General features: G+C 40.3%; 1 protein-coding gene across 1 annotated transcript in view; it reads left to right on the top strand.

Annotated features, from left to right (window-relative positions):
* TMEM132C (transmembrane protein 132C) overlaps nucleotides 1–19,120 on the top strand; it is a 428,959-nt gene that overhangs the window by 256,727 nt on the left and 153,112 nt on the right. The gene's annotated exons all lie outside the window — the stretch shown is intronic.

Below are 19,120 nucleotides of genomic sequence, written 5' to 3'. Positions count from 1 at the left end.
AGTGGATACATCGTTATTCTATTTAGGGGAAAGCTTTTCCTATATTTACCTTCCTCACTTTGTCCCTATTAAAAATGGAGATAATAGCCATTGAAACGGAGAGCAGAGACTTTATAGATTAATAAAGCAGGGCTGCCTTAATCATTCATAAGTCACATTCAAAGTCATTACAGCAAACAATAAAAATAAATAGATGCAGTCTGACTATATTTATCCATAAATGGGCCATCCAAAAATAAAGATATGGGAAAAACCAGAGGCGCCCAGGGTACACATATAATCAGGACCAAAAGTTTTGAGAATGACACAATTATTATTTTTCACAAAGTCTGCTGCCTCAGTTTATTTGATGGCAATTTGCATATATTCCAGAATGTCATGAGGAGTGATCAGATGAATTGCAATTAATTTCAAAGGCCCTCTTTGCCATGACAATGAACTTTATCCCAAAAACAACATTTCCACTGCATTTCAGCCCTGCCACAAAAGACCAGCTGACATCAGGGGGTAAATGTATGAACCTCCGGATTCTTCAACTCCGGCGAGTTCAGCGTCTTCAGGGCTTAAATTTAAAGCGGCGCTGCCTTGTAAAGGGAAGTCTCCCTTAAAGCTACAGTGATTCGAATGCTGAGGACAGGGGTAAAGTCATTTTTTCTGATAAATTCCCTTTCAGATTGTTTGGGGCATCTGGAAAAACGCTTGTCCAAAGAAGGAAAGGTGAGCACTACCATCAGTCCTGTGTCATGTCAACAGTAAAGCATTCTGAGACCATTCATGTGTGGGGTTGCTTCACAGCCAAGGGAGTGGGCTCACTCACAATTTTGCCTAAGAACACAGCCATGAATTAAGAATGATACCAAAACATCCTCCAAGAGCAACTTCTCCCAACCATTCAAGAACAGTTTGGTGACGAACAATGCCTTTTCCAGCATGATGGAGCACCTTGTCATAAGGCAAAAGTAATAACTAAGTGGCTCGGGAATCAAAACATTGTAATTTTGGGTCCATGACCAGGAAACTCCCCAGACCTTAATCCCATTGAGAACTTGTGGTCAATCTTCAAGAGGGGGGTGGACAAACAAAAACCCACAAATTCTGACAAACTCCAAGCATTGATTCTGCAAGAATTGGCAGCCATTAGTCAGTATGTGGCCCAGCAGTTGATTGACAGCATGCCAGGACGAATTGCAGAGGTCTTCAAAAAGAAGGGTCAACACTGCAAATATAATTTTTTTTGCATAGACTTAATGTAATTGTAAATAAAATCCTTTGCCATTTATGAAATGTTTGTAATTTTACTTCAGTATACCATAGTAACATCTGACAAAAAAATCTAAAAACACTGAAGCAGCAAACTTTGTGAAAACTAATACTTATGTAATTCTCAAGACTTTTATCCATGATTGTATATGAGATAGATACATAATATTTACCATGTATGGGTTTAAGTAGATGCTGCTAGCATTATGGAACTCTAAGGAAAACGTCTATTATTCTATCAGGCTGAGAGATATGTAAGATATTGTTTATGAGCATGCATTAGTATCTTCATTGTTCTGAAAAAACTTATTCGGTGTGGTATACTGTTTTACAAGGAAGAAATGGGTTAATACCTGTTTCTCAAACACGTTCATAAGATCATTTAATGAACAAAATGGTGCGTAAACAGATTTTCCTCTCCTAAAAGCAGGAACATCTGCTGGAGTTATGAACAGATGAGTTCAGCACTGGGGCACCGAGCAGCTGGGAGATTCCATGTCACCGGTCATTGATGCTGTACTCAATGGGTATACATTAGCCAGAGAAAAATAGGACACTAATCTGTGTACAATGAAAAGCGATTGTGGACTGCTCCATATGTGCCTAGTTTCATAGTAAATGTTGGGTTACCCAGACACAGAAAATTAGTGCTGGTTCCCCAGAATCATCCAGACACAGACTGTCACGCTGTTGCAGTGGCCATATGACTGAATGTAACCAAGATTTAATAACATTCACAGATATATATGGAAATGTTTTCATGCATCAATGGTAACATAGTAAAGTTCAAAATACCAAACTAATTGTAATGCTGGCCGCACATGAAGAGATATCACTGGCTATATCAGTATATTGTATCCATATTGCCACAGTAGACTACATGTCATCTGGACTCAGATATACCATTTATACCAAAAAAATCTGTGGATGTTGCTGAAAATGCAATATCTAACTCGACACACATAATGTTTTGATTAGTGCTATGGTAAATTATATCATACAATCATGTAATTATTTTAGCTAATCTTACATGAAAAGTACAGATGGCTGTGACTGCTGTAGCTTTAGTGAAGGACATTATAAAGTAAGAACAAAAGTTGTTTTTCTGTTGAAGCCTGTATTACAATCCATAAATAATTGTTGGATTGCATGCATTTTAAAAGAGACGTTTCACATATTATTGAAAAATGCCATACACCCACGTATCAGACAGGTATTCATAAAAGTAGTGCTTCTATCTATGCATGTTTGCAAACTACTATGCCAGCTACGCTCTTCTGTCTGTACCACTAATTTCAGAACTAGCGTTTTGTGTGCTTGCACAGAAGCAAAACAGCGTATTATATGTCAGAAATGCAGTTTGCATTGACCTTTACATGAGCCCTCATCAGCCTGTATGTGACATGATTTACCAAACACCCTCTTATATTTATAAATATTTACAAAGCACTTGTGTATGTACAGGGTTTACCATGTACCGTCTTATGTCTATGAATATTTACCAAGCAACTGTTTATGTATATACAGGGTTTACCATGTACTGTCCTATATCCATACTTAGTTTCCAAGTACCCTCTCATATCTATGAATATTTACCAAGTTACCATCTACATTTCCACATGATTTACCATTTTACTCTCTTATTCCTACAAATAGTTACCAAGTATATATATATATATATATATATATATATATATATAACCATAAGTTACCAAACACCTCCTTTAAGTATATAAATGTTTTACCAAGTACAAAGTCCATACTTAGTAACCAAGTACCCACTTAAGATTATGTAAGTTTAATTACCGAGTCCCCTCTTATATGCATCATGTATATCCTCCACAATAGTGTAAATCATTCACACCTACAAAAGTATGAAGGCAAAACATGTTAAGCCTGATTTAGAATTATACATAAAAATGCAACTCTTACATAAGCATGAAAATGTGTCTGTACACTTACATTATATGGCTATATTTTAAGATGCATGCAAATTTAAATCTAATGTATAGATTAGTCGAACGCAAAGTTGTAGCTATCATCATCTTCATCAACTTGCACCAGGCCTATGAGTTTTGCAAAGATAAATAAATAAGTTTATAAATAAGTTTATAAATAAAAGGTTTATCTGCCCCTGATACACCTTTCCAAGTACAAAGTGGGCACAAGTATAAGATTCACTCAACTCAAAATACAGATTGTTTGCATCTCACAATGTGAGTCTCAGCTATAACTTTTGATTTAGTATGATTAATAAGTATGCAAATGTATCAATACATGTTTCCCAGGTACCCTCCTATGTATATCACCCATCTGTCCTGCCTTTGAAGGGAAAATTTCCCTGCTCCTCTATCCTTCTTTATTGACCCTCCTTTGAATCTATTGTAAATACCTGTATGGATGACTACTTCATTGGCTTCCAAAACTCTCTGTTGGATGCAGAGCTGTGTACAGTAAGCTACAATAATTAATTTTCTACCAAATATCTGCCATGGTTTGTGTTACAGTACAGAACACAAGCAAAAATATGTATTTTACAACTCTTGAGTTGTAAAGAGTGAAATGTTGAAAAGTAGACATGTCCATCCATTATCAGAACCCACCGTTGGTTTGCAGACAGCTGTATTTCGATATATGTTTTGCCCAGCCAATGAAAGAAAGATCCAAGCTGCCCCACACACTCACAAGACATAAAGATGATGAGTGATACATGATACTGTATTTGACCAATCATACATCACACATGCATACATAGACACACATGTTAATGGTTTTTGCAAGTTGTGTTTACACATTAGCAGGCTGGCAATTATGTGTTGACATCACCAGATACTTTATAGGGAAACTGCTGGAGATTGAAATGAGATGTACTAAATCACAGCCATTCCTACCCTCATTCTCATTGTTATTATATTCTATAAATTTTTAAGGTTCGATCATAAAACAAGATTTGTTTCTCACAGCTTTCTACCTGTTTTTTTTCAATATTTTTTTTCACCAGCTTTTAATGTTAATAGGGTAGTTAGCTGTCATCTGCCTGGCTTCAGTAGAAAGGATTAGAGATGACTTACCTGTTACCAGATCTCAAGCCCATTCCCCCTCTTATTCCTTCTAATGTATTATATTACTCAGTTCTGCCTCTAGGAGACGCTGTTTCTCAAGTTGAACAAATATAGTTCAGAGCAAGGAAAATCATGTGGATATATTTATTTTTGCAATGAATGACTGCTTCCATCATATAATCATGCTATTTACAAATAGAAAGAAACTATATTTCAAAATATATTATCACATTTTCCCAATTTAGAATGCTAATTTATCAGCTACACTTAACCTTACAGATTTTTGTTTTCTGGACTAAAATTGTTCTGTTGAACAGCATACAATGTAGCTGCATTAAACATTCAACACCATCCTAAAACTGTAAACATTTCTCTGATCTTTAGTAGGCATTGTTCAGCAATGAATCTTGAAAATGTTGACCAGGACAGAATTGGTCCATTTGTTTTTGTATGTATCTCTGATGCTGTCCATTTTCTTTCCTCAAACAAGGTCAGACTTAGCGGTAAAGAGACCTTGTCTTTTCCATCAAGTGATTGTAAAAAAAACAAGGTCAGCATTATTTGGTTTTATTGATGAGTATGTTTCTAAGTTTATCTTGAGGATTTTTCTGCATTCAGATTACATTAACACCGTTATTTGCAACTGAGACAGAATCAGAATGTTATAGCAGTAAGTGACTATTATGTCTTCCCTACCAGCAGAGCACAATACGGCACCCCTTGTTTTCCATTAATCTCTTGCTGACTACTAAATAGTGTCTGAATTTAAGATGAGCAAAAATTTACATAAGATCCAAACGCTTTCATTCAGCCAGTTTCTCTGTCATTCTGGTATATCATATCAAAACTATGGTCACACTTTTTTGTTATAGGAATCCACAGTTCAGGCTCAATAAGTTTTATATTGCAGAATGTAGTTGTCAGCAGTGTTCTTTAAGTCAGATGACACTATATAACCAATAGAGATAGGCACTCACTGAATATGACAATATTTTTATGTATGTTACCTGAGTAGGAGTGATAAAGGTGGATAAGGACACTAAGGAGGTGACAAATGGCTATGAAAGAACTATATATATGTTTCTATGGATATTCTACCTCCCTGTGATAAACTGCATTCAACTGATGTTATATGGATGAATATTCTATTTTATTAACAGTGTTCAGACAATACATCATATATATATATATATATATATATATATATATATATATATATATATATATATGTTAAAACCACAACAAATTCCTATTTTTAAAAAAACATATCTTAACCTATATTATGCATTACTCGTATTTCATATAACAAACATTGACTAAAAGGCTAACATACCACTTTATGGTCATAAATACTAAAAGAAAATTGTCTAAAATATCAATAGAACAAAGTCCAGGTTTCAGCAGCTGATTGCATAATCAGGATTGTATTTGTTGGTTTGTGTTATAGTGTTCAACCAGTGTGTAACTTGTCGGATTTAATAACTGGATTGCAATACTTAAAGATAAAAATAAGATTGCACTATTATGTGTCCAGCCCACTCGTGCATGCTTTCCACTGTGCCTGTCGGGAGATGTGTTTCTCGTGAAAGAACCTCCTTGACATGGGCACAATGTGATTCCAGATTATTGGGGAAGATGTCATCCAGGTAGATGACAACTGTTTTGTAGAGAAGGTCATGGAAAATTTCCTTGACATAATTTAATGCTGGAATACCACTGGGGCATTACTCGAACCGAATGGCATGACTAGGTACTCGTAGTGCCCATCACGAGTGTTAAAGCGGTCTTCCATTCATCCCCTGCACATATTCAAATTCAATTGTAAGCCCCTCTTAAATCTAATTTGGTGAAGATGGTGGCTCCTCTGACACGATCAAACAATTCCATGATTAGGGGCAAAGGATAATGATTTTTGATCGTAATATCGTTCAAACTTTTATAGTCAATGCAGGGGCAGTGACCGCCATCTTTTTCATCACAAAAAAGAAACCTGCTCCGGCAGGTGAGGAAAGTGGACGGATAAACCCTTTCTAAAGGTTTTCCTGGATGTATTCACACATTGATTTAGTCTTAGGGAGAGAGAGTGAGTAGGTACGGCCCGTAAGGGGTGTCTTCCCTGGCATCAAATTGATAGGACAATCCCACTCTCTATGTGGTGGTAAGGAGTCAGCACCAGTTTTACCGAAGACATCGTAGAAGTCCTTGTAAGGTAAAGGTGGAAGCTCTTGACCAGAAGAGACTGTAGTTTGAAGTGGTATGATATGCAGGAGGCAAGACACACCCCAGGGTGTAATCTGAGACGTAGTCCAATCAATCTGGGGGTTATGTAACCCGAGCAAAGGTAAATATAGAACTAAGGAATTTGAAGCTTTGGGAATGATAAGAAGCTTAAGCAGTTCTGAGTGCAGAACCCCCACTCTAACCTTAAGAGGATGAGTCTGGTGGGTGATAATACTATTTGATATGCGACTTCCATCCACTGCCGTGATGTAGAACGGTCGAAGCAACAGTTCTGTGGGTAACCATAATTCTTGAACCGCTGTGGCAGTAATGAAGTTTCCAGCAGCACCAGAATCAAGAAGAGCTGAGAGGTTCTTGGTTCTCTGAGCATATTCAAGAGTGATTGTTAGTACACAATCAGATTTTTGTGGAGAAGAATTGACTACTCCTAACCTAGCTTCTCCATCACCGGTTAGGAGCTGGAGTTTCCCAGATGTTTGGGGCAGAAATTAAGTAAGTGTCCCGGAGCTGCACAGTAAAGGCATAAATTTGCCAGTCGGCATCTCTGATGCTCCTCTTTGGTTAAACGAGAGTGATTCACCTGCATAGGCTCATCGCTTGGCGATGAGGACTGCTGGGACCAAAGTTGGTGATGCGACTTAAAACTTTCACCCTTTTTTTTTTCCAGGGCACATTCCCAAAAGCGTAAATAAACTTTAGTATACAGGGAAATTAATTCATCAAGTGTAGAAGGCAGATCACAAGTAGATAACTCATCCTTAATTTTATCGGACAAGCCACTCCAGAAGGTTGCAATCAGGGCTTCATCATTCCACTTCAACTCAGAAGCTAATATTTGGAACTGAGCCAGGTATTGGTCCACAGGACAAGAGCCTTGTTAAAGGCATAGAATTGTTAGGGATACTGATGTGTTTCTGCCAGGCTCGTCAAAGATCCGACGGAAGGCTGCTGTGATTCCAGAACATGAGGAAAGCAGGGGATCTGCTTTTTCCCACAATGGAGATGCCCAGGCTAATGTTTGTCCCAATTGGAGGGAGATAATGTATGCAACTTTTGCTTTCTCCATGGGGAAATTGCAGGGCAGTAGCTCAAAATGGGTCTCACATTGATTTAGGAACCCCCTGCACAGTTTTGGATCACCATCAAACTTGGCAGGAGTTGACAGATGAAGACGAGAAGCCATGGCAGGAACTTGAACAGGTGGAGCATCTATAAAAAAGAAGAGTCACCTGAACTGAGAGTAGTTTGAATGCCACCCAGTTTGAATGCCACCCAGGCAGGAGGACAAGTCTTGAAGGAACTGCATGATTTGTCCCTGTGTGGTTTCCTGGCTCATGAGCCGATTCACCAGGCTTTGCATTAAGCCCGCTTCTTGGGGCAGATAACCAGCGCAATTCATTAGGCCAGTGCAAACTGTAATGCCTGAAGATCTGCCTGTACCCGGCTTGGGTTGTGTCTTAGGAGTTGGACTGGTGACTACGTGGACAAAGCTGGATGGCCTGATAATGATCCTCTGCATGTAGTGAATGGACTGGTGCAGATGTTGATTGCACTAGCACAGGAGAGCAAGCAGGAACTGGATCGCTGTAACCGGACTGGAACCGGAATGGAACCGGAATGCTGTAACCGGAATAGACCAGAGTGGATTGTACCAGAAAGCTGCAATCGGACTGGAGCCAGAATGCAGACTGTACTGTCAGAGTTGGATTATTAGCAATACTGTTCAAGATAAATAGCAAGACTGCAAACTGCTGGGAATCAAGTTGGCATCTGAAATAAAACGTTGCACTGGCAACAGGTAAGGGCTCCAGGAAGTCCTTTTATAATTAATGTTGATTCCTGATTGGAGACTGCAGTCATCTGGGCAGAAGCAGCACTCTGAGTTGCTGAGATGGATCAGGTGACTATGTCCAAGATAGCAGCTCCCATAAACTGGTTTTGGAGGGAATCTGAAATGAAGGCTGTTATCACCTGATTGGCTCAGAGGAATCATGTGACCGAATCCAAGATGGCTGCACCCATACTCTGACTCTGGAGTAGAGACAGACTGGACAGCATCTTACAGAGAGGTCTGAAACCAGCAGAGCCTGAAGACTTCAGGGACAACTTGTATAGCCAGCGAAGAGGTAAGTGACAGAACCTGAGAGCGTGGTGTGTGACAGATATATTGTATGGGGTCATTGTTCTAGAATAAAATGTATGGGTTATGACATAATTTGTTTTATCATGGCTGATTTTATTGTATGGTGCACTGTAGGGTATCATAATAATAAATGGGACCTCTTTAACTTGGATGCCAACAACTTTGGATAAGAGGCGAGAGTAAAATAGCTGTACCCTCATTTTTATTACCAGGAATGCTTTTTTTTATGTAGTTACTACTATTTAATGCTTAATTACTAGTGATGGTATAGTGTGATTTTAATGTATTGAATTATGGTCTTTCTTTGTAGGAATATATAACATATCTTTAGTCCATTATAATCACACAAAGTATCATCTTGATATAAATTCTTAAAATTTTCTGGGTTTTTTGGTGTCATATTTGTCACATTTGATATATATATATATATAGGAAGTTTACAGTAAAGTTTTCAGGAATTTGCTCAGATGCCAGTGACCTACTGAATATATGAACACGAAGGGCCTGATTTTGAGTTGGCCACAAATTGGGCATAATTTACACTGGAAAAAAAGGCCATAAAAATAACATATATACGCCCATATGCTGAATCATTAGTATCTCAAGATGGTCCAGCTCTGCACCTGCAACATATGTGCCAGGTTTACATCAATCATACATACACCCACAGGAGCATACATATAACCAGTGCATAAGCACGAGAAAAGTTTGTTAGCATTTGTTTTAAAAGCGAAAAACACATTTGCTGTTAGGTTTCATATAATACAGCAGATATTATAGCTCTTCTCACGTACAAACTTTTTTTTTTAAATATGGCTACAAAATCCTTTAATATATAAATGATCATTACCGAAAGCACCTATACGCACGCTCTCGTGGCCATGCACAGTGCAAATGTTTGTAATTTACATTATGCAAGTAGAATTACGTCCAGCTCAGGATAACTTTTTCTCCTTTAAAATTGAGGCCCTCCGACTTGAAATCTCCTCCTCCATTCTCTCATCCACCCCCCCACTTTTCCGTCCTCCCCCCCCCCCTAGCCACCTTCCCCTCCACTCATTCCGCCCCACCACGGGCGAGGAAGTCCACTCTCTCATTTCATCCTCCCCCCCCTCTACCTGTCCCCTCAATCCCATCCCCTCCCACCTTCTTCGCTCCCTTTCCCCCACCACCTGCTCCCACCTCGCTCACCTCTTTAATCTTTACCTCTCCACCGGCATCTTCCCCTCCTCCTTCAAACATGCTCTCGTATCCCCCATTCTAAAGAAACCTAATCTTGACCCCACTTCTCCCTCTAACTATCGCCCCATATCTCTTCTCCCCTTTGCCTACAAAATTCTCGAGAGGCTCGTCTGCAGCCGTCTCTCCTCCTACCTTTCTGAACACTCCCTCCTTGATCCTCTCCAGTCTGGTTTCCGCCCCCTTCACTCCACTGAAACTGCCCTGGCTAAAGTCACCAATGATCTCCTCTCTGCTAAAGCCAGGGGCCACTTCTCCCTTCTTATCCTCCTCGATCTCTCAGCAGCCTTCGACACTGTGGACCACCCCCTCCTCCTCCACACCCTCTAGTCCTTTGGCCTCTCCGGCCCTGTCCTGTCCTGGTTCACCTCTTAACTTTCGGACCGTTCCTTCTCCGTCACCACCTCTGGGTCTCTCTCCCCCCCGTCCACCCTTCCAGTCGGGGTCCCTCAGGGCTCTGTTTTAGGACCCTTACTCTTCTCTCTATACACCTCTTCCCTGGGTGAACTCATCAGCTCCTACGGCCTCAATTACCACCTCTACGCTGATGACACTCAACTTTACCTCTCCTCTCCTGATCTCTCTCCCTCCCTCCTCTCTAGGGTGTCCACCTGCCTCTCTGCCATCTCCTCCTGGATGTCCTCTCGATTCCTCAAACTTAACCTCGCCAAAACTGAACTCATAGTCTTTCCTCCCCCTCACACCTCACCCCCTTCTGACCTCTCTATCACTGTTGACAACACCTCTATCTCCCCTGTCCCCCAACTTCGCTGCCTCGGTGTCATCCTCAACTCCTCTCTCTCCTTTGGCCCCCACATTCTCTCTCTTGCTAAATCCTGCCGCTTCCAGCTGCGCAACATCGCTCGCATCCGGCCCTTCCTCTCCCAAGATGCCACCAAATGTCTTATTCACTCTCTGATCATCTTCCGCCTGGACTACTGCAACCTCCTCCTTACTGGCCTCCCCCAATCTCATCTCGCTTCCCTTCGATCTGTACTTAACGCAGCCGCTAGGCTCATCTTCCTTTCTCGCCGCTCCTCTTCTGTATCCCCCCTCTACCAATCCCTTCACTGGCTCCCCTTCCCCTACAGAATCCTGTTCAAGCTCCTCACTCTTACATACAAGGCCCTCGCCAACTCCACTGCACCCTACATCTCCACCCTTCTCTCTATTCAGGCTCCATCCCGCCCTCTCTCCGTTCTGCCAATGACCGTCGCCTCTCTTTCCCCCTGATCACCTCCTCCCACGTGCGTATCCAAGACTTCGTCCGTGCTGCCCCCCTCCACTGGAACAAGCTCCCTCCCTCCATCAGAACTTCCCCTAATCTGTCCAGTTTCAAACGGGCTTTAAAAACCCACCTTTTTCTTAAAGCCTTCCAGTCTCCCACTTAACTTCCTACCTTTTCTTCTGCCTCTTCCTCCCCCCTTATCCTTATCCTCCGTTCCTCCATCTCTCCCCCGTGTCTCTCTGTCTGTCTACCCCACCCCTTAGATTGTACGCTCCTTTGAGCAGGGTATTCTCTCCTCCTGTCTTCACCACTGTTAACTCTGCTCTCCAGCTACTTAACCCTCCTCCTTGAGGACCCTCTTTCCCGCGTCCCCTCTCGCTCCCTCCTCTCCCCTCTAGGGGTCTCCCTGTCATCCGTGCCTTCCCTCTTGGACTCCGTCGTTGGCAGACCTTCCCCTCTCCCCTCCTCCGCCCCTCTAGCGGTGCTTTGAGCTCACTGAGTTACTGTGATTATTGTTTACTGTACTGTGTTGTCTCACCTCGTATTGTAATCTCGTTTGTCCCTGTACCACGCTACGGACACCTAGTGGCGCCCTATAAATAAAAATTAATAATAATAATAACGCCCCAAGTAATTTGCCAGTTTGCTGCTAATTGCCATTTTCAAATACTGTGTGTTTGAAGTTTAAATTGTCAAGCAGGTATGATTTGCACACTCTGATTGTACTGTTGGTGTTTCAGTTACATGTCAATGCTGCATAAACTTTGTGATTATGTACAGCAAATGTAAGAGTTTTTAGGAACTAAAATCAGTATGGAATTGTAATAATTGTGTCTGTGTTGGAATCATTGCGGTTGCAGATTGTAGAAATCAGTGAGACATGAACGACAAATTAGGGCAGAGAAAGTCAGTGGGAGATTACTCAACCTGTACAAGAAGGCTGATCACACAACTTGTTGTTGCAAATATCATCCCTGTTTCAATCCCAACGCGGGAATCAGTGACCCGTTCATGTAATATGAATTTTATGGATTAATTTACCAGGCAGTCTATCTTGCTATTTCAGCTTCCCTGGGGCAGTGAGAATTATTGAGGTGAGTCCAAACCTACATTAACTGCAACAACTAAAATGTCCGGATTAGTTTAAGAAAAAAATCCTGAGTCCAGAGGACTGAGGAGTAGTGGAGGGCAAGGAAAACCTGATTTGTTTGAATGTTCATTGCTGAATCTGCATTTGGTAAATAAGTTGAGACTTGTGTATTCAGTGTATCATCTCCAAAGCAAAATCACATTTCTCGGATTGAACTCTGTTGCTCTGCCTCTTTAGATCATGTTCCAGCATTTCAGGATTAGTTCAAATGGAAATTCACATTTTAAAATTTTTGACCCTTTAATCTCCTTGTTGCTGTAGGGCCACTTAATGGCTCATCTATTTTATAAAAATAATTTCATAGAAGAGAGAAGATGCAGTACTTTAAACTGAAATGTAACTGAAAAAATTCCTAGAACTTAAATGTCAAGAGCACATTATTTATTAAATGAGCAGAGTTGAAAACACGGTATTAATTTGGCGGATTGCCCATTATCATTACGTTAAACCAAAGTGACGCCAAACACAATCACATTTTACACTCCATTAAGCCCTGTGCAATAACTAAAAACTTGTGCAATCAGCACTGTTACCAAAAAATGCCATTTATCAGTCCAAAATATATATACAGCCTAATGTACAGGTTCCTAATCCTATGTCCATCTAAAAAATGCAAAAAAAACACTATAAAACTTGATTGTCAATAAGTTATCTCACTCAAACTCTCCCTGTAATTCTCCATGCACTTACCTGCAATGAAAGCAAATAAATGGAGCATGCAGTGTGCAATATACACACAGCAGCACAACCACTCCTAACCGCCAGCATGCGGGCTAGTGGGTATAGGGTTATGGAACCAATGGGTTCAGTTTCCATACATATTTGCAAGTCTTATTTACAAGTCTTATTTTGTGTAGGGTTTTTAGGGTTTATATCTGGGGGTAAATGTATCATTCTTCGTATTCTGCAAGTCACAAGTTTGTCTTTACAAGCCATCACTGCTTTAAATTTTCACTGCAAAGTTGCTGATTTCCGGCGACTTGCAGAATACAGAAAATTAAGCATTTACCCGTTGATGTATACTGATTGACCTAGGAGAACTCACCAGCTAATCAGAAATGTATGTTTATGAACATACAAGATAACTGGGGAGAGCTTTAAAGGTGAATTATTTGATTCTCCGGGGTTCTATTAAATTTAGCTGTGTTTAAATTACTTGCAGCATGATAGCATAAGTTTAGGGGATAAATTTATAAAACCTTCTAAAATAGAAAAGTGGAGGTGTTGCTCACAGTAACCAATCAAATGTTAGCTATGACTTTCTAGAAAGTGATAGATAAATGATAGCTAGTATCTGATTGGTTGCTATGTGTGATAAATATAACCCACGGTGTCTGCTCCCAAACCTTCAGCAATCCCAATATGATGTTTATAAAAGTAGTACAAGTATCAGAAAATTATTATGGAGGTCAAATTTGAAATAATTTGATAAAATTTAGAGACGTTATCAGTCTTCCACACCTACAATTCTTCTGGCCTATGTAGCTTTTCTTGAGATTCAGGCTTGCACTCATTCTTTTCACAAGTACTGCTATTTTAGTTTACAGAAATAACTTACTCAGCCAATCAATCTGACTAGTAAATATCTAAGACTGATTAGCAACAGTTACACTACCCTTGCTCAGGATACTTCTGAACTTGCAGGTAAATGTTTGTATATTTCCAGTCAACTTTGTTATATTGGATTTGAGTAGCTTATTAAGCTGGTCTAATTACCTCTTGGGATCATGATACGGATAAAGTAGCAGTGGGCAACAAATGGTAGAAATAGTTCAATGCACGCTGGGTCCTTACATTTTTTTTTTTATTACAACAGGGAAGATAGAAAATATCCCTCCCAACTGCAGAATCTTTTCCTTCACAGCACAAATCTATCTCTCTCCAACCTATATTTCAAACTCAATTATTTTGTTGCACTTCTACTGCGAGAGGTTGAAGTGAAGTCAGGTTGCAGTATAACTGGATATAGAGGAAAACACAATGCCAGATTACCAATTGCAAAAACTTCTAGTTTACACATTGTTATTCTGTCAGCTGTGCACTTCCTAAACTAAGACTGTACATTTGTTTGGATAAGTCTTCTCAATCTTTGTCCAGAAAGACATTGCAATCATTGCTCAAATTTTTGTTGTTCAAAATAAATATTAGATTCCATAAAGGACATTATTTATTCTGTGTAGAGAAATTGCTGACATATCTGTCAACAACAATACAGCTCATCCATCACCTGTGTAATTTAATAAAATGATGTCTTTTCTTTAAGTTTGTGACACAGCTTTCGCTCTTCCTGAACAATGCTCATTCCCTTCCTTGTTTCAGCCAGACCTCAATATGTCCTCTCTGCCACATTATGAAATGCAGCCCAATAAGTAGGAGATCTATCTCATCCATCACTGTTTTAATCCCATACCTTACAGGGAATACATCTCATCATGCACTACAATTCTAACAAGCCCTTCTAAACTTCAGTGGGGAAAGGGTAAGACTGTACCAGGAGCTGAAAATAGTATCAGTCATCATCTCCCTATGTCAACCCCCAGACTTAGCCATCCCCTAAGACTTATTGTACATTGTTTTGTGTGATGAATATTTTGGTGTGACAGAGATCTGTGGAAGTCATCCTTTTAACTCCTTCATGTGTTTGTCGCAAAAGTCTCTGGTGAGAATACGTTTTCAGAGGAGCTGTTTAATGCATAATGTAAGTCATCCTATTTCTACCGTTCTACTCTCCTATTCTATTACACAAACCACATCATGTCTTCATGTCTGAGACAGGTGTCCTAGTCTGCTGATATGTGTCTCTCCATTAGGTACCACAGCACCTCTCGTGTCTCCCATCCCCTCAGTATATAGAATAGTAGATTCCAGCACCTGTTCGTAATCTAAATATATGAGGATTGCCAGAATGAAGTGTCAAATTAATTATGTGTAAGAAAACAGCATGTTGTAAAACCCCGGGGGTTCTAAACACACTTGTATATAAATATAATGTAACCTTTACCGTGATGCATTTCAAATGAGTTGGTCATAAAGAAAAATTATTTTTTTTGGTATATTACACAATGTTTGTAGAATAACTAATAAAGCTTATAATTGTATTTGTTGGACTTTAAGTAGAGGCTTAGTGATCTGTGTGTTTATTTTTTAATTCTTTGTCAAGGATTCTTAAACTGAGATCCATGTAGCCACTGATAAAGCTACAGTTATTCCAAATTGATTGATTAGTCCAGGCCAGAAATGAGTAATATCTGTATCTGTTTACTAAACTATATTCCAAAGACTTGATTATATTCAAATGGTTTGAGATAAGCTGTGATGATAACTAGGGCTTGGTCTGTATATTACATATACAAGCGAAATAGAGTTGTTTGCAGTGAGCACTGTTGCTTTGCTCACTTTTGTAGAGACACACTTTTTAAAAAACTCCATTCGCAAGGAGCCACAAGTGTAAGATGCCACCAAATCTGCATAAGAACATATGTGAATGGATTTATGGCGCGCATGCGCTGCATAGAAATACATATTTTATACTAATAAAACAGACAAACGTCCATCTCTACATGAGTTAATTTATACAGAGGGAACAGATCCAGATACACAGGAGTGAAAGCTGGGCAGCATGGTGGCTTAGTGGTTAGCACTTCTGCCTCACAAGCAGTGGAGTCATAAGTTTGATTCCTGAACATGGCCTTATCTGTGTGGAGTTTGTATGTTCTCCCCGTGTTTGTATGGGTTTCCTCCCACACTCCATAAGCAGGTTAATTGGCTGCTATTAAATTGACCTTAGTCTGTCTCAGTCTGTTTGTGTGTGTTAGGGAATTTAGACTGTAAGCTTCAATGTTGCAGGGACTGATGTGAGTTCTCTGTACAGCGCTGTGGAATAAGTGGCACTATATAAATAGCTGATGATGATGGTGATGAAGGCTTCTCATTGCAGCCATTATAAAAAAAAAGAAGTAAATTAAAAGCAGATTTTGTTAGGGGGAAAAAGTAAATTCTTGGAGAACCTGTTTTTCAAAACTGACTAAAGTTGAAGTTAAACTCTTTAACATGCTCTAATGTGAATTTAGAGACAACCAGAAATATTGATGTCCTTATACGGTAAGTCCAGTGCTCTACAGTGAGCACACAGAAAACAGTTAATATAAATATGTTGTTACAACGTGGCAATAGTCTGTGGCACACTATAGCATTGCTCTCTGTACTTTATTAAACAGTAGACAATACACATCGCTTGGCCATGGCAGCAAGAATTTAATTTTGGAAAGTGTTTTATGAACACATCAAACAGCATGCTCAGGACCCATTTTTTTTCTTTTCATGTGAAACTTGATTGGTAATTATGTCAATGGAGATAAGCCAGCAAACATCTGTTGAGGGTGATAATGCTGGGGTGGTTATGCTCTTGCAATTTGTATGGAACAGCAGTTGACTTATTCTTATATTAATTTTTTCATTGTGTGAAGAGGGCTACTTCTAAAGCAGTAAAGTTATGATTTGTTCTTTAGTCTAAGTCCCTGTAGGCATATAAAATGATTCAAGTGGTACAGAAGTCTTCTATTCTGCTAAATTAATTAAAATCACTTTGCCCCCTCCCCCACCCCCCAGTACTTGGACTGAGGCTCATTCTCTTCTTCCCTCAATGTACAGATTTACAGAGAGACAACCTATGTTTATTGGGAAGCATTTACGATTCTTAGAGAGGATTATTAAAATCCTATAATCATTCTCAATAGACAGTCACTGATTGTCTTATGTAAATGAGTCAGAGGCTGTCAGTTCAATTATTCTCCCTTGGATGGTACTGTATTTATGACACCAATGTCCATTCTTTACATAGAGCTCCCTCATTGCTCGCCATTATAGGCAGTATTCAAATATCCATGTGCAGGCTTTCTTACATAATGTGTTTGCTAAGGTACTTTATAGTATCTAAACAAAATATGCAGTAAAATAATAGAAGTAATTAAAGAACAATTAAAACAACAATAATTGGGCTTTGATGTATTAAACACCTGTAAAATTACGGCTCACTTGAGGCATTCTATGGTGGCAGACATGAGCCTAGTAGAGGAGGTACAGTGTAAATGATCGACATTAATCTGCACTCACTTCTGTAACCACTGCCTGTTCATACTTGTGAAACAGGTACCTTTTGCTCATTTACAGAGGTTCTCCTATCCCAGCTAACATTGACATGTCGGTAGTTATGTGCTAAATATCCTGAGAGAAGATAACACATGCATGCCAACTTTCAAAAATTCTCCCCCAGGAGATCCCATGGGGAGAAGTCACCATAGCCCCGCCCCCACTAAAAAAATGGCAGGATTCACGGCATTGAGTAGTGGGGGCGTGGCTTAATGACGCGATTAAGCCCCAACACCGCCATTCAATGCCATGAATTTCGGCGAATGTGGGAGGTTTACTTCTCTTCCGGGAGTCCGGGAGGACACTCCGAAATTCGGGAGCCTCCCGGGAATTCCGGGAGAGTAGGCAAGTATGACATAACATTGTATAATACTGGAAATAAATTGCTCTGATTGTTCATTTTATGTGATTTTAAATCAGACAAATCAGACAATCAAACAAAAGTCCTTTATATACATTGTTGCTAACATGGAAGTTTATTCATTGATCAGTTAGTGACTAGGGATCTGGTATGGGCTGTCAGAGTAATATGTCAGAATGCTGTCACCAGGGCTGGTGCTAGGGTTTTCGGCGCCCTAGGCAAAATTTCAACACCCCCTCCCTTCCTGCCCTGCTGCCCCCCCAATAAATAAATAAATGATTAGATTTTATTTACCTGGTCTGTAGATGCAGGGGGGCTCTTCAAACCTCTTTTCTTTTCTTCACTTCTCTTCTCTTCTTTTCTTTTCTTTCCTATGGCTGCTCCTCGCCTTCCTCACACAGGAGGAGGAGCGATGCATGCTGGGAGGGGAGGGGGAAAGAACTTTATTCACACTGTCACTGACAGACAGTGTGATAATACAGCCGGCGCCACCGGGTAAAGACCTGTCACCTGATCACTGACGTCAGTGATCAGGTGTGTGATGCATCGGGCAGCCCGGGCGCATCTGAATTAATACACAGTGATGGCGGACGTTGAAAAAACAGCGGCGGCGCACCTCTCTCCCACTTCTCTCCGCTGACTAGATTTTTAAATCTAGTCAGCGGCAGTGGCGCCCTGCAGGTCCCGGCTCCCTAGGCAACTGCCTAAGGTCGCCTAATGGAAGTGCCTGGCTGTCACATAGATTGTTCTGGTAAATAGCATCGAAACAGAGCCCATTCTGTTGGCTGTTTAAAAAATCTCAAATCTCTTTGTACAAAGCATAACCTGTATCAGTGTCTTGTATAAACACAGATTCCAGTTAGGTGTAGAATATACAGAAACAATTATGGTGGCATGTTTACTAACTCCTCTGTTGGAGTAAGAGCCCATAGGTGGTATAAGTATACAAGTATACCTTCTTGCACAGAGAGTATGACGGGACCATGATGACAATCTTTGTACCTGCCTAGGTTCAGTTACTGGAGTTGTAGGCAACAGAGGGCTGGCAATTTTTAGCCCGGGAGGGGGGGGGAGGGGGATAAGACTCGACTCAGCAGCCTATTTGGAACATTTTAAAGGAAAAAATGTGCAGGTGGCCCAGTGACCCAGCCCCAGGTAGCCAACTATAGGACTGGCCCAGAGAGCAGATAACCCCCTTCCCCCGCAGCCCAGCCTGTCCCTGGTTGTAGGTCAGCAATGGATACTTATTTCAATTCTAAAGTACTTGCAGCAGTTACATTCATCTTTT

The sequence above is a fragment of the Mixophyes fleayi genome, chromosome 1 (genome assembly GCF_038048845.1).
Source record: "Mixophyes fleayi isolate aMixFle1 chromosome 1, aMixFle1.hap1, whole genome shotgun sequence".
NCBI classification, from domain to species: Eukaryota; Metazoa; Chordata; class Amphibia; order Anura; family Limnodynastidae; genus Mixophyes; species Mixophyes fleayi.
Note: the sequence above shows the minus strand (reverse complement) of the source record. Positions and strands in the feature narration are given on the sequence as shown.